The sequence below is a fragment of the Hemicordylus capensis genome, chromosome 4 (assembly GCF_027244095.1).
Source record: "Hemicordylus capensis ecotype Gifberg chromosome 4, rHemCap1.1.pri, whole genome shotgun sequence".
Lineage (NCBI taxonomy): Eukaryota > Metazoa > Chordata > Lepidosauria > Squamata > Cordylidae > Hemicordylus > Hemicordylus capensis.
The window spans coordinates 45,545,616-45,561,762 of record NC_069660.1 but is presented as its reverse complement, the minus strand read 5'-3'; the positions used below and the strand labels follow the sequence as shown (position 1 = coordinate 45,561,762).

The 16,147-nt window shown below is 44.7% G+C and overlaps 1 protein-coding gene across 4 annotated transcripts in view; it reads left to right on the top strand.

Annotated features, from left to right (window-relative positions):
* RALY (RALY heterogeneous nuclear ribonucleoprotein) overlaps nucleotides 1–16,147 on the top strand; it is a 376,843-nt gene that overhangs the window by 139,080 nt on the left and 221,616 nt on the right. For all 4 annotated transcript variants that reach the window (XM_053248764.1, XM_053248765.1, XM_053248766.1 and 1 more), the window contains exon 2: nucleotides 7,896–7,991. The gene's annotated coding sequence lies outside the window, so the exon portion shown is untranslated. The remainder of the gene's footprint in view (nucleotides 1–7,895; nucleotides 7,992–16,147) is intronic.

Sequence of the window (16,147 nt, the reverse complement as noted above, 5' to 3'; positions counted from 1 at the left end):
GAATACATTAAAAAGCACCAGTCCCAGTACAGATCCCTGGGGGACCCCACTTCTTACTTCCCTCCATTGTGAAAACTCTCCATTTATACCTACCCTCTGTTTCCTGTCTTTCAACCAGTTAGCAATCCACACATGTACTTGTCCCTTTATCCCATGACAGCTAAGTTTCCTCAGGAGCCTTTGATGAGGAACTTTGTCAAAAGCTTTTTGGAAGTCCAGGTAGACTATGTCAACTGGATCACCTTGATCCACACACTTGTTGACACTCTCAAAGAAGTCCAAAAGGTTGGTGAGGCAAGATTTACCTTTGCGGAAGCCATGCTGGCTCACTCCGAGCAGGGCCTGTTCTTCTAGGTGCTTTACAATTTTATCCTTGAGGATGCTTTCCATCAATTTGCCTGGAACGGATGTGAGGCTAACTGGCCTGTAATTTCCCAGATCACCCCTGGATCCCTTTTTGAAAATCGGTGTTACATTTGCCACTCTCCAGTCCTCTGGTACAGAGCCTGATTTCAGGGATAAGTTAAATATTTTAGCAAGAAGGTTGGCAATTTCACATTTGAGTTCTTTGAGGACTCTTGGATGGATGCCATCCAGCCCTGGTGATTTGTTAGCTTTCAGTTTTTCCAGACAGTTTAGAACATCATCCCTTGTCACTTTTTATCTGACTCAGCTCTCTAGCCTCCATCCCTAAAAAGCCTGGTTCAGGAACAGGTATATGCTCAGTATCCTCTGCCGTGAAGACAGATGCAAAGAACTCATTCAGTTTCTCTGCAACCTCCATATCCTCCTTAATAATCCCTTTCACTCCCTCATTGTCTAATGGCCCAACCGCCTCCCTGGCAGGTTTCCTGCTTCTGATGTACTTAAAGAAGTTTTTGTTATTCCCCTTGATACTTTTGGCTAAATGTTCCTCAAACTCTCTTTTTGCCTCCCTTATTTTCACCTTGCATTTCTTTTGCCAGAGTTTGTGTTCCTTTTTGTTCTCTTCATTTGGACAGGCCTTCCAATTTCGGAAGGAAGTCTTCTTTCCTTTTATGGCTTCCTTGACGGTACCCGTTAGCCATGCTGGCATCCTCCTGGACTTAGTGGTACCTTTCCTCCTTTTGGGTATACAATCTAACTGGGCTTCTAGTATTGTGGTTTTGAGTAAACTCCATGCACTCTGGAGCAAAGTGACTCTCCTGATTTCCCCCCTCAGCTTTTTTTTTCACCATAGTCCTCATTTTGGAGAAGTTTCCTCTTCTGAAATTCAAAATGTCCGTGTTAGACATCCTTGGTGATTCTCTCCCCGCATGTATGCTGAATTTGATGGCACTATGGTCACTGTTCCCTAAAGGGTCAATGACACTGACATCACGCACCAGGTCCTGGGTGTCACTCAGAATTAGATCTAAGGTCGCCTTCTCTCTGGTTGGTTCCATGACCAACTGTTCTAGGGCACAGTCATTTAGCGTATCTAGAAATTTGACCTCTTTGTCCTGACTTGAATGTGAATTTACCCAGTCTATGTGTGGGTAGTTGAAATCACCCATTATTACAGCCCTGCCTCTCCTTGACGCCTCCCTGATTTCCTCCTGCAACTCCCAGTCACTGTCATCATTTTGATCCGGAGGGCGATAGCACGTCCCCAGTAGCACGTTTCCTTTCCGACCTTGTATAGTCACCCACAGGGTTTCTGTGGAGGACTCCAATCCACTTAGGTTTTCTAGCTTATTAGATTCTATCCCTTCTTTAACATACAGTGCTACCCCTCCTCCAAGGCGCCCCTCCCTGTCCTTTCTGTAGAGTTTATACCCAGGGATAACAGTGTCCCACTGGTTCTCACTGTTCCACCATGTTTCTGTTATGCCCACTATATCTATTTCTGCATTAGCAACCAAGCACTCCAGCTCACCCATCTTGGTTCGGAGGCTTCTGGCATTGGCATACAAGCCCCTATACGCTGAATCTCTCCCCTGATGTATGCTACTCTTTTGACTCTTTGACCTGCTGGCACAGGCTCCCATCTGCTCTTTATGCGGTTTTGCTCCATCCCCTTCTGTTTTATTTGCATTCTTTGCAGCCTCACACTTTAAAGGATGGCTTTTGCCAAACAGGATACTGCCCAGCTCCCATCGGCTGTTCCCCAAGTGTCATTTTAAAAGCTGCTCTGCAACCTTTTTGATTTTAAGCGCCAGCAGTCTGGTTCCATCTTGGTTCAAGTGCAGCCCATCCCTTTTGTACAGGCCTTGCTTGCCCCAAAATGTGTCCCAGTGCCTAACAAATCTAAACCCCTCCTCCCGGCACCACCGTCTCATCCACGCATTGAAACCCCTCAGCTCTGCCTGTCTCACTGTACTTGCGCATGGAACAGGTAGCATTTCTGAGAATGCTACCTTGGGGGTCCTGGACTTCAAAATGCTACCTATCAGCCTAAATTTGGCTTCCAGGACCTCCCGACTGCATTTCCCCACATCGTTGGTGCCAACGTGCACCACGACAGCTGTCTCCTCCCCAGCACTGCCTAGGAGCCTGTCTAGACGCTGCGTAATGTCCGCAACCTTCGCACCAGGCAGGCAAGTCACCGTGCAGTCAACACGCGGGTCACAAACCCATCTCTCTATCCCCTTAATGATCGAATCACCAACTACAAGGAGGCCCCCACCCCCCAGAGGAGTATCCCCTGTGCGAGAGGATATGGGCTCATCATCCACAGAAGGGGTCCCTTCTAAAGGAGCATCTCCCTCTTCCTCAGACTGATGTCCTCCTTGCCCAAGACCTTCATTCTCCCTGACAGCAGAGGAGCTACCGGCCCTGGAGTGGGATGCCTCTATCACATCTCTGAAGGTCTCGTCCACATGCCTCTCTGTCTCTCTGAGCTTCTCCAGATCCGCCACCTTGGTCTCGAGGGAACGGATTTGTTCCCTGAGAGCCAGGAGCTCCTTGCACCGAGCATACACCCACGACTTCTGCCCATGGGGCAAATAGTCGTACATGTGGCACTCTGTGCAATACACTGGGAAGTGCCCCTTCCCCTGCTGACCTTCTCACTATCCATATTTCTGCCTGTATGTTTTGCGTTATTTTATTTTCTTCACGATATCTTTGATGTTTTAACTCCTCCTGCCCTCCTGAGGGGAATGTCCCTGTGAAACTTCTCTGGTGTATGGCCAGGAATATAGCATTTAAATGTTGCCTGATGTGCAACTCTGCTTTCCCCTCTTCGGCTGGACATAGTTTATGTCTCCTTTGTCTCGGGGAAACTCACTCAACTACATCCTGTGCTCATTGTCAGAAATTTTCTAAATAAGTGAGGGCGCACAGGGCTTCTCGCTTACATCTACTTTTGTGGGAGCAAGCCTTGTCAGAGAATGTCATGGCTCAGACCGTCACTCAACCCCTTCAGAAACTCTCAGAGTCAGAAGCTGCAGCTGAGCCGGCTGAAGCATCACCTGGAGGGCCTGGAACTTCCTTGGGGACTCCCTCTGCCTCCTCTATATCGGCAACCCTGGCAACTTCAGGGTGAGTCTTTGAACAGCTGCCCAAGCTGCCTGATGTGCATCGAGAACTCTTGGCTTCTGCAACCTGTGCTCTACCCTCTAATATGCAGCTCCCTTCCTGGGAATGCAAAAAGCACAAGAAGAAGAAGTCTAAGTCGCAGGATGCCTCACCCCGACACAGGCGGCCACGCTGGCCTCAGCCGACAAGGTAACTCTTAATACCAAGCCGGCGTAGACACAGAATTCTTGGGCTGCTCAGAAGCATTCAGTCTCATAAAACCCCCTGGCTAAATCAGGCCTGAAAGCGCAACCTATGGAGCCTGGCCAGGGAGAGCGGCAGCAGGGGCATCAGATTTTACCTGGCCCGCAGTTCTCTTCCATACCCTCAGCTGAGGTTGACAGGCAGCACCGTTTATGTTCCCTCTCCCCTCTGTGCTGTGCTGGAATAAAGAGCGGCTGATTATGAGTGTGAAAATCTCCGCTATAATTCTGCCACATAGCAGAGACTGGTCGCACCTCCTCCACAAGCGCTGCCTCACCAGGCTCTAATTCATTTTCAACTCCCTGTGCGTTGGACCCACTCTCCTTTGCAACTTCTGGTCCTTGCCCTCCCTCCTCTGCTGCAACCTCCGTCCCCTCCTCCAGTTCCTCCTCGGAGTCTTCCAGCATGCCCATGACAACAGTATTCAATAAATGGGGAACTCTGGAACTGGATCTTTTTGCAAGCGAGGAAAATTGGCTGTTCTGCACATTCTACTCCAGGGCAGGGGTAGGGAGGGATTCCTCAGGGGATGCCTTCACAACCTGTTGGTCGAGAGAGTTCCTCTACCTGTTTCCCCTGGTTCCCCTCCTCCCCCGGATCCTTCAAAAGTTGGAACTCGACGCGGCCAATTGCATACTTGTAACTCCTTGGTGGCTGCAACGCCAGTGGTTCCCACACCTTCTCCATCATTCGCACCGGTGATTCATGAGGCTCCTTTGTGCTCCAACACTGATCTCACTGCAAGACAGCTGGATTCTTCACCCAGATGTTTAAAGTTTCTGATTGACAGCGTGGAGGATCCACAATCCTGGCCTACAGAACTGAAGGATGTTCTCGTGTCTTGTAGGAAACCTTCTACCATGTATTCCTACAAGGCCAAATGGAACCGTTTTTTGGCATTCATAACTGCACGAGGACATTCTGCTCCTGAACGAGCATCGGTTCCGAACATACTGTCTTACCTCTTGATCTAAAGAAATCAGGACTCTCTATGTCTTCTGTTCGGGTACACTTGGCGGCGATCTCTGCCTTTAGAGACCCTCCTGACTTTGCTACATCTCTCGTATGCACATTAAAGGAGGTAAAACGTTTTTTTGAAGGGCTTGACATACTTACATCCGGGTATGCCATTTAAATTAAGCAGTTTGAGTGCTTGGATTCTTTTTTTTAAACATGAGGTATAATTTCTAGGTTCCATAGATAGATTAGATAGATAGCTCAAACACACAAACACACACAGAGGATTTTTTTGTTAGCAAATTTGGAGAGAAAGAATAAGGGCACACATTCTCTAAATCTACCCTTTAGCCAGATCCATGAGAGAATGAGCTTATATATGCATATTCCTCTCTCAATGCCTGCAACATCTCATGAAGACTTGTTGAGCCGTCACAGATCAAATAATATAGATAAGAGTTTTGAGATCAACATCAGATATTTTCAAGGGAGACAGCTGGTACAGGTGATGACCTTCTAACTGATGTGCATCAACTGATGCATGTACATTGATTGATTGATTGATTGAAAATAATTATATCTCACCTCACCAGTATACAACTGCTTGGGGAGGTTCACAACATTAATAAAAGAGATACAATCTATCTATCTATCTATCTATCTATCTATCTATCTATCTATCTATCTATCTAATTCTCTAAGGCATACCCATAGGTAATCCCATGTGTGGCAGCTCTTGTGAGGGTTTGTGAGCAGAAGCACCTGATTGGGCAGTAGGGATTCCATATGCAAATAGGGTGGAGGAACAGCCTTTGGCACCATGGTGATTTGGCAGTGGTGATTCTATATGCAGATAGAGATGAAGGACCTGTGATGGTTAAGGTCAGTTGGAATTCAACTGTTACTGGCTGGAAGATGCTCTTGATTGTAGAGGAGGGGAACCTTCTCTCTCTCTCTCTCTCTCTCTCTCTCTCTCTCTCTCTCTATATATATATATATATATATATATATGAATGATGGTAGTGGCCAGGGGTCTGCGAAGAGAGGGGTCGTGAGGGAGGAAAGAGAGAAGGAGGGGAGAAGGAGGCTGCCGTTGTGTGAATTAGATGAGGAAACAAGATGAACAAGTTCTGTTAACTCAGGAAGGGAGAGAGAGAGAAAGAAAAAAGGAAGGGAGGAGAAGAAAGACAGAGGTGAAGAGCAAGTGGAGGAGAGAGAAAGAGAGAAAAAGAAGGGAAGGGAAGAGAGAGAGAGAAAGAAGGAAGGGTGAGGGACAGGCCTGAGCCCGTCAGTAGCCTGAGGGGAATGAGCGGCTATGGCAGTGGTGGCAGCAAGGAAGAACCCAATCAACCACTGCTGCTGTTTGGGGCCACCGAGGCCATTGGCAGAGGGAGGCATGCAGGCAAGGGATGGGCCCGGGCCTGTCAATGGCCTGAGGGGAACAAGAGGCCATGGTAGTGACAGCAGCAAGGAAGGGCCCAATCAACTGCTGCTGCTGCTGCTGCTGCTCCTGTGGGGAGGAGCAGGAGCAGAGCTCAGGTGAGGGTGGGGAGATCTCTGAGGATAGGGGGTTACAGCTTGGCCAATAGGTGCCAGCAACACTGCAGCAGCAACAAAGAGGTCCCTGGTGGCGCAGTGGTAAAACTGCCGCCCTGTAACCAGAAGGTTACAAGTTCGATCCTGACCAGGGGCTCAAGGTTGACTCAGCCTTCCATCCTTCCGAGGTCGGTAAAATGAGTACCCAGAATGTTGGGGGCAATATGCTAAATCATTGTAAACCGCTTAGAGAGCTCCGGCTATAGAGCGGTATATAAATGTAAGTGCTATTGCTATTGCTATGTAAGTGCTATTGCTAAAGAGGTGTGAAGGGAATGAGGGGTGAGGGGGATGGAAGCAATGGGATGGAAAAGTGCAGCTCAGGTGAGGGTGGAGAGATCTCTGAGGTGAGGGATGCTGTGGCAGGGGGTGAGGGGAGCAATCAAGTACTAGCATGCAGTTGCTCTGCATGGGTTAAGCTAGTGTAAAATAAAATATTAATAAAATTAAACAAAATTAAAGGACCAGGCTAAAACCACATTTACAATTACAATTTTTTTTAAAAGTTTCAAATTAAAATTTATTAATAAAACGCTAAAAAACTGAGGACTATAAACACTAAAGAACCTACCAGATATAAACAGCAGATACAACATTTAAAAGCCTCTTTACAAAGATGTTTGTAATTGTTTTTTAAAAACACTGAGGGAGGGAACATGGCGAAGCTTTTCAGGGAGGGCATTCCAATGTTTCAGGGCCACAACTGAAAAGGTCCTGTCTCTAGTCCTCACCAACCCGATCTCTGTTAGTGGTGAGGCCATGAGTAGATACTGAGATGCTGAGTGGAGGGCCCTGACAGGATCATATGGGCAAATGTGGTCTGACAGGTACCTCGGCCCCAAGCTGAGTAGAGCTTTAAAGGTCAAGACCAGCACCTTGAATCCAGCCCAGAAATGGACTGGTAACCAATGAAGCTGCCGCAGGATGGGTGTAACACTCATGAAGCGACTTGTGCCCATGAGTGTCCTTGAAGCAGCATTCTGGACCAGCTGAGCTTCTGAACTATTTTCCAGGGCAGCCCCATGCAGAGCGCATTGCAGTAGTCCAATCTGGATGTTGCCAAAGCATAGGTGACTGAGGTGAGGTCCGACTTCTCCAAATAGGGTCTCAGCTGGCATACCAGCTGTAGCTGGTAAAACACCACTGCCATCTGTACCTCCAAGTACAGCATTGGGTCCAGATTTATACGATCTGAAGAGAAACCAGATTATATAAATCAAAACACACAATGTTTGCCTCTGTAGTTAAGCATCTATACTGTCCCCAGGTACAGAATGTCTGTATAGGGCTATTTTGACTTACAATTGTGACAGCACTTGAGTCAGAAAGGCTTGTTGATTGCACCAGGGGAAGGAAAAGAAGCAAGCAAGTCCTCTCCTAATAGAACCTTTCATTTCACTCAGAAAAGAAAATTGTACTATTACTTGAATGAGGTCAGCTCATCTGGTCCTACAAATTCATCCCAACTCAGGTCAAGTAGTATCACTTCTAGTATTTTTTTTAACAATGAGGTGCAGGCCTGTCTGTGTTCAGTAGATGACAAAATACTGGATTATATACCATGATCAGCAACAGTTTCTATGTCTTCTTTCTTATAGGTCAGGTCTATAAAGGAATAAATATTACATCAGTTTAACTTCTTCATCTAGCGGGCAAGGAGGAACAACCGATTTGTACCCCAAACACCATTCCTGGTGAGTAATTTGACTGAATTTCAATTGAAAATTGTCCCAAAATATTTACATTACCACTGCTGTTGTGTTTGTGGACATAAGTTTATGGGTTTGGTCTAAAAGTAAAAGCTTGGAGTAGGAAATTGCTGAGCCCAAAAGTCTAGAATTGCTGAGTAAGGGTGGAAGTTTATTTTGTGTGGGTTTGTTAGCATATTCTAATTTAGAAAGCAAGCCTTGAATTTCCCACAGTAACTCAGGAGAATGGATCTTGTTGAAGGTCTCATAGGATTTACAAAGATACAGAAATTGCATGTTATCGGATGTATAAAGTGAATTTCCTGCTTACAGATATGCAAATAACCAATTATTATGCATTCTATTATTGGAGGAGTGCACCACTATTAAGTCCTGTAGGGTCACTGGAACTGTTTGTAGACCCCTCCTTTTTGCTTATGAATAGAATATTGGTAAATGTGGCTATGATGTTTAGTCAGCTCCAGTTTCTGGCCGAATGAGTACCACCCTGAGAAAGTCCTTTCGGATACCTCTGGTGTCCGGGAGCTCAATCAGTGTCTCATCACAAATTAATCCAGACTCTTAGTCATTTGTCCTGATCACTTATCACCTGTGGCAGTTCCTGTCCTCTTTGGATTAGTATTGTATTCCATAGCCTTTTAAGCTGTGGCCTGTCAGTGAGCCCCTTAGCACTCACTAAGGGTGGGACAAAGTGAACAATATTCTGAAAAGACATTGTAAGAGAAGGGGTAAATAGCAAAGAAACAGCATATCAGCCACCTTCAGTCAAATGCTGTCTGCAAGTCGCATTCTTAAATTAACAAATATTGTACGTCTAATAGATGCAGTTAATTAAGATAAACTATTCTCTGTGTAATGAATTCAAGAAAAGATTAAGCATATTGATATTGGTTATATTTCCCGTCTATGGACCCATGAGGTCTGTAGTCATGGGAAGAAAACTTTTTGTAGAATAAGAGGCTAAAGATTATTTAGAGTGACTACAAAATCCACTCTTAGTCTATTTTAATCATTAAATATTCAGTCAGGATGACATTCACTGTAATTCATTCTTCATGGCCTCAGCAGATGTCATAAGCCACATGAACACAAGTTTAGAAAAAGACATACTAAGCAATACTGTGTGAGGCTAATCCTATTGACTTCTAAGACAAACATAGCTATTTATAAACACATACGCTGTAACTTTGACTTCCATGAAAAGGGTGTTCTTTTTATAACACATTAAACTTATACTCAAGATGGCTACTGGGTTCAATCAAGGTTCTTGTGGCTGCGCCGAAATATTGCTAAATGTTGTCTGTATCTAGATGAATCTTCAGTTTCGTTTGGGTTTGTGTTTTTTTTTCCCCTCCATGTAATTATTGGTGCATGAGCTATGGCCTATTTGTTTTTCCTTTCCTTGAGAGTTGCATTTTTTAAAAAAGAAAGAAAGAAATTCAACATTCTAGTTGTGCTTCTTAGGTGAATTAAGGCAGAATGCTGTAAATGCTATAGACAGAGGGCACTATGTAATTTTGAATTTTCAAGTAATCCTGTATTTCAGTTAGGTTGTCCAGAATCAGGGGTGGAGCTATCAATGTTTCAGGGTGCCCCCAGAACATGGGCCCACCTGCCCCTCGGGGCCCTTCTGCCTGGGGCCATGCCCCTTCCTCTTCTCACCACTGGCTGATTGGCTGGCCATTGCTACCATTGTTCCCTCTCCATGCTCACACCTGCCTGCCTCCGTTCATGCACACTAGGAATGTGCATGAAACTGGCCAGGCCAGTTTGGTTTAAATCTCAACTGGATTCAAACCGACTTGGCCCTGGCCAGATCCAGTCGAACTGGATCCAGTCTGTATTGACCACCAGACCCGTTCAGACTGGTTCATGGACCAATTCGGGGGTCTTCTCATTAAGGAGAATCCAGTAAAGAGCCAGGGAGGCTTCCCTACTGCTAAAGGGGGTGAGAGGGGAGTCACGGATACGTAACATAAGCAGCAGCTGTGGTGGCGGCTCCCCCCCACCCCCACCCCACTGGCCTCCTCCAGCATAGCCCGGGCCAGCTGCAGCCTAGTCCAGGCCTTCTCTGGCCCAGTCCGAGCCTCCACGCATGCATGGAGGCCATTTTAGTGCGGTCATTAAAATGACCACACTTTAGGTTCAAGCCTCTGTGCACATGTGGAAACCATTTTAGTAAGGTCACTGAAGTGTGGTCATGCAAGACTCACTAAAATGGCTTCTGTGCATGTCTTGCATTTACTGAATCAGGAGGCACTTTAAAGCCAAACTCTCAACAAGTAGTAATGGATGCTCCTAATATTCTCAATAGACTACCATAATCAGTCATCCCTCTCCACTGCATGTTCTCTCCCCCTTCTCAACTCCAATAAACTTTAGAGTTGTGGGCTCCTCTTATAATGGTCATGGGGAGGCACACTCATGAGTTCACCATTATCAGCCTCCCTGTTCCCTAATTCTAAAACATTAATTTGAAATAACAGAGAGGGTTGTGGCCTTCATGATCAGTTTGTACGGTGCTCGGGGGCATCTGGCTAGTCACTATTAAGCATATGAAGCGCAGCTAGATGGCCCTTGCTCTGATCCAGCAGGGCTCTTGTTATGTTCAAATTGTTGATTGTTGGTCCTGGGGCAGGACCATTTAGTAGAAATGTTGCATTTCTTCCTCTGGGAAGAACCTGACAGTTAGGAAACCTATATGTTAAGGAATTAGTTGCCTAGTTCCCTGGCAATTAAGAAGTCAACAATAGTTATGACCATATAGAATTTCCGAATGACCTCCCCTTGCCTGCCACAATAACTGTAGAAATCTTACTTATATGGGGTAAGAGGTCCCATTCATTTCAGTTTTCTGTATAATTTATTTTATTTACTTCTTATTTATTCCAATTTCTATACCACCCTTCCAAAAATGGCTCAGGGTGGTTTACACAGATAAATAACAAACAAATAAGATGGATTCCTGTCCCCAAAGGACTCACAATCTAAAGAGAATCTTAAGGTAGACACCAGCAACAGTCACTGGAGGTACTGTGCTGGGGGTGGATAGGGCCAGTTACTCTCCCCGTGCTAAATAAAGAGAATCACCACATTAAAAAGTGCCTCTTTGCCAAGTTAGCAGGGGTTAATTGTCTTCTGGAGAAGACTTCTGAGAATACCATAGACAGCCAGGAAAACAAACCTTCCTTTCTTTTCAGACAGAATTAACAGCCAGGGCAAGATAACCTCCAGGCCTTTCCCACCAGATTGGGGTTTTCAAAGCACACACATAGTAGTCAAGCTAGCAGTGGGAGTTTAGAGGGATGTTACAGAACATCCCTAGATTAGGGCACCCTTGGGGGCCCTGGGTCTATGTAACTCGCCTAGGAAAATGCACAGAAACACCCACAATATCCTTTGATGTGCAGAGCTTCCAATCTGGTTCTCACAACTGGCTCTGTCCTCTGCATTATGGTCAGGGGCACACCTAGGTGATTTGGCTGCCAGTGATTTGGCTTATTTGAGCTGGCTGCCAGGGGTGAGTGGAGCATTCCTTCTCCACTCTAACTTCTCTGGCAGTGGCAGCTGGAGTGATGCTGGGCCCGTCCACTCGGGCCAGCATCTTCTGCCATCTGCGAAGCGCGCCTGCACTCTTGAGAGATCGTCTTAAGCCCATGGCATCATGGGCTTGCAACGATCTCTCAACTGTGCAGGCACGCCTCACAGTTGACAGAAGATGCTGGTCTGAGCAGATAGGTCTAGCATTGCTCCATCTGCTGCCGCTGCCGCCAAAGTGGGGGATAGGGGAGAACAGAGAAGGACTGCTCTGCTCACCCCCCGGCAGCCATCCCTCAGCCACGTGGCAGCTGTAATTAAAAAAAAATGCGGAAGTTCAGCAGGGCAGGCACAGGGTTGCTGCTGCCCCCCCCCAGCCATTTGGAGGGGCCCCCAGAGCTTGGGGGCCACAGACTGGCGCCCCAAGGTCCAGGGGTTAGAGCATCTCTGATTATGGTAAAGCTGAAAGCATTTGTCTCTGTTTCACATGTTACATCCCACCAAACTTGTGCTTTTAGCTCTTATATTTCCATCAGGATATATCACAGACCTTTTGTTTTTAGTATCATCAGATCACCACAAATTCTGTTCAAATAGTTGAAATCCTGCCTAACATACTGTATATAGGACCCAGAAACTGTGGCTTTTTCTATAGCAGTCATAAGGAACTAGAGCATAAAATAAATTCACACCATTTTAAGAAAACAATCATTTAGGAAACAATAGCAGTCTATTTAAAGGACAATGCACACTGAACTGTGGACAATAGAACGGTTTATTCTGCCAGTTCTTAGGTAAAATCCCTGAATCCTTCCTGGAAATAAATAAACCCTGAGATACAACCAGGATATATTCCGGGTGGTCTCAGGCCAAGGATTGCCCACAGTTGTCTGAGCTGAAAAGAATTAACCCACAAAAATTGCATTATTCTTAGACAACAAAGTAAATGATGCTCGCAGTTTGTTCATTCATTTGGCAGAGGTTTCACAAAAGCTTCTGCTTGACCAGTTAAACACAATGGATTCCACTTGCAGAACAAGAAAATGAGGAGGAACAATATAAATAATTAGAAACATGAAGATATTAATGTTATCAATGTGGAGTGCTTGGTGGAATAGGCAGGCTTTGTGCTTTCAACCATAAGAGAGGCCAAAGAAGAAAGACTGCAGCCCAAGGCGGATACTATATCCTCTCCATTCTGCAGGCATGACTGACCATGAGGCCTGCAAGGGGAACCTGCATAAGCATTCACAAAACCACTGCCTGGGGACAGGAAAACAAAATGGAAAATAAAGTCCAGGTAGCAGCTTTCCCACATGACTAGAAATATTTTAAGTTGAGGCATATGGGAAGTCCCAATCTGAATTGTATATTTTTGCTTCATTTTAGCCTTTTACCATCTGAAGGCAAAAATTCAATAAATGATGTTAACACAACAGTAAGCCAGTTGGAGATAATGAGCTCATTTGTGTTTAGCATTGTTTTGTGTTTGTTCAACTTTTGTACACTCAGTGTTACTGGGCTGATGTAATCTTGTGTGGTATGTCAGTCATTATTATTATTTTTAACCGAACTAGCTGGTTTTGTTTCCAAAGCAGAAGCAATGTGTTAGGTAGGGGGCACTGCTAGGTACTTATATGATCCTGGCCCCCTTTTGATATTAAACTCAATCATACCCCCTCAAGAATAATTATGTATGTTTTTACAAGTCTCTAACAGCACCTCTGGGGGGAAAGGAGCAGAGGGGTAGGATTGCTCTGAAAGGGGCTTAGATAAATTCAGGGAGGACAAGTCTATCAATGGCTACTAGTCTGAGGGCTATAGGCTACCTCCAGGCTCAGAGGCAAGATCAGAGGCCTCTAAATACCAGTTGCAGGGCAGCAACAGCAAAAGAGATTGCTTGCCCTCACCTCTTCTCTGTGGGCTTTTCAGAGGCATCTGGTGGGCCACTGTGAGGAACAGGATGCTGAATATAAAGGCCTTGGGCCTGCTCCACCAGGGCTGTTCTTATGTTCTTCTATTCCAGAGAGCTAGGAAACCTAGGAGCTCCTTCCCATGCTCTGTGCAGGTACCTCCACTGCTGTACTTCCTTTCTGGAATAGCTCATGGAAGAGGGAGGTGGCTGATGACATTGGGGCTCTGAGCAATTCGCTGGGTGCCATGCCCCTAATAACACCCCCGGTATTAAGCATTTGTCACCCCCCACCCCACCCCGCATATATATGGATTTGCCATTTTTCATATGTGTGTGTATGTGTGTGTGCGCGCACACGCGCACCTGACTTTTTTATAGAGCAGTTTACCTCAGCTTTCAGTTTCTTCAGTTCATTGTTTTTATTTTTTGCAAAGTAAGCAACCTTGATACAATCATAGTAGGTTTGTTTGTTTGTTTATTTATCACATTTATATACTGCCAAAACTTTTGTCTCTGGGCGGTTAGCCAAAAGTTGCCAAAAGTTCTCTGAGCAGAACCTTTGCTTGGACTGTTGAGGCCGGGGAGCTCGGAGGGCCTTATACAAATCTATGGTGTGTCACACCTGGAATACTTCGAAGAGTTCAAGCAAAAAATGATGTTGTAGAGCTGGAGGAGTTACGGAAAAGGGCAACCAAAATAAGAAGTGTCTTCTACTAAGAATGATAGTGTTTTGGGCTGTTTAGTGTTTTTTTAAGGCAACTTAAGGGGAACATGATATAGGTTTATAAAACTATGTATGGTATGAAAAAGGTGGGTAGAGATCCCCCACCCCATCTCTCATGACACTAGAGCCTGGGGGGTCATATCATGAAATTGATTGCCAATAAATTTAGGACCAACAAAAGGAAGTATTTTTTCACAGAGCGCATAATTAATATATAGAATTCTCTGGCATAGGATGTGGAGGTGGCACCTGCTTGGATGGCTTTAAGAGGGAATAGATAAGAGGGAGCTAAGCAGGGAGGGTTTTGTGTTGCTGTAACACCTGGAAGCAGTTTGAGTGAGCTTGTGCACTCCTTCCTCTCTCTTACAGGTAACTGCTATATATTGTTGGTGCCTTGCCTAAGGTGTGAGCCTTGGCACAAGCTGAAGGGCTCTTTGCCTAGGTCTGGCACCTGGTCTTTCCCTATACATACCATGTTAATATAATGAGCAGATCAATGAAAGAGCTATTCTAGGTGAGGTGATATTGTTAGAGGTTGTTGATTTTTACCCACAATAGGTAAAACAGCAGAGCACTAAGGAATGAGCACACACTCCAGTTACAGAGTAGGTAGCAGAGGATGGTTTGGATATTGCAGATGTTTAGAGAAAACACATGGAGATCCTTGTATGACTAAACACTAAATATTTATTGGTTAAATACACTTCGATAGGAAAGATCTATCTCTAATCTAAAGGACTACATAGTGGATAGGTAAGGAGAGAGAGAGAGATGTTTCCACCTGCTCTCTAGGAGGAAAGGAAGGATTGTGACTCAGCACAGGAAGTGCTGCAGAGTCAGTTCAGGGGTCATAGAGTAGGGACAGATAGGGAGACCCTTACTCACTGTCTCTACTCCCAATGCCCCTAGTGGTCATTAGGACAGTTGGTGCAAAAGGTCGATGCCCTGGAAGTTCATCTCCAACAGATATGCCCCGATGGGAGAAGAAGGCTATGACAACTTTAAAAGAGCTTGTGAAAGACAGTGGTGTTGTTTCATTTGATCAAGTCCAAGGTAAAATGAAACCATATTCCTCAAGAACGTACCAACATTTTCCAAATAAAACATGCAATTCTAGCCTTAATTAGAAAATATGGACCACTTTTGAACAAGTGTGAACAACTATTATTTTCAAAAATTAATAAGGGGCTGATTGGCAAGCTGTACATTATGCTTGTTGACTTTCAATGCAGTAGACAATCTCCTTTCCAAAACAAGTGGGAAATTATTATTATTTTATTTATTTACTACACTTTTATACCACCTTTCTGCCTTGACAAAGGCACCCTTGACAAAGGAAAGAGATTTACAATGCTCAATGATGAAGTATGGAAATGAATAGGAGAAAATGTGGGTAAGCACTTGATTTCTATGAATTTAAAAGAGAATTATTTGAAAACACTACTTCAAACCTATTTAACAACATACACATTGAAAATATATAATTTACTTCATGACCGATATTGGCGGTGAAGAGATGTCCATTTTCTGGACATGTTCCAAAATCAAGCAATATTGGTGACAATTGATATTGTTCTGTGTTAATCAAATAACAAGGTATCAGTTACCTGAAGATCCCTTAAGAATTACTTAAAAGATGTGGATAATGACGATATCAAAATGATCACTAACATATTGCTCCAAAGATTTTCTTAGTAGCATATTGGAAAAAGAATATAAATCCTTCTTTGTCTGAGCGTTTTTTTTAAGGACATGGGATATAGCCCTGATGATGAATCTTTCTTACTATATAAGAGCTAGAGACAACCAGACATATGGCTCTCCATTCATTATGGAAATAGTCACTTTTTATATCTTCTTGGAATGATAAATTTAGTGATTATGTACATCCCTATCCCTAGTCTGATTTGAGCCATGTCTGTAACAGCAGTTTTCAACCCTCTTAAAACACGTATACTACTTCTA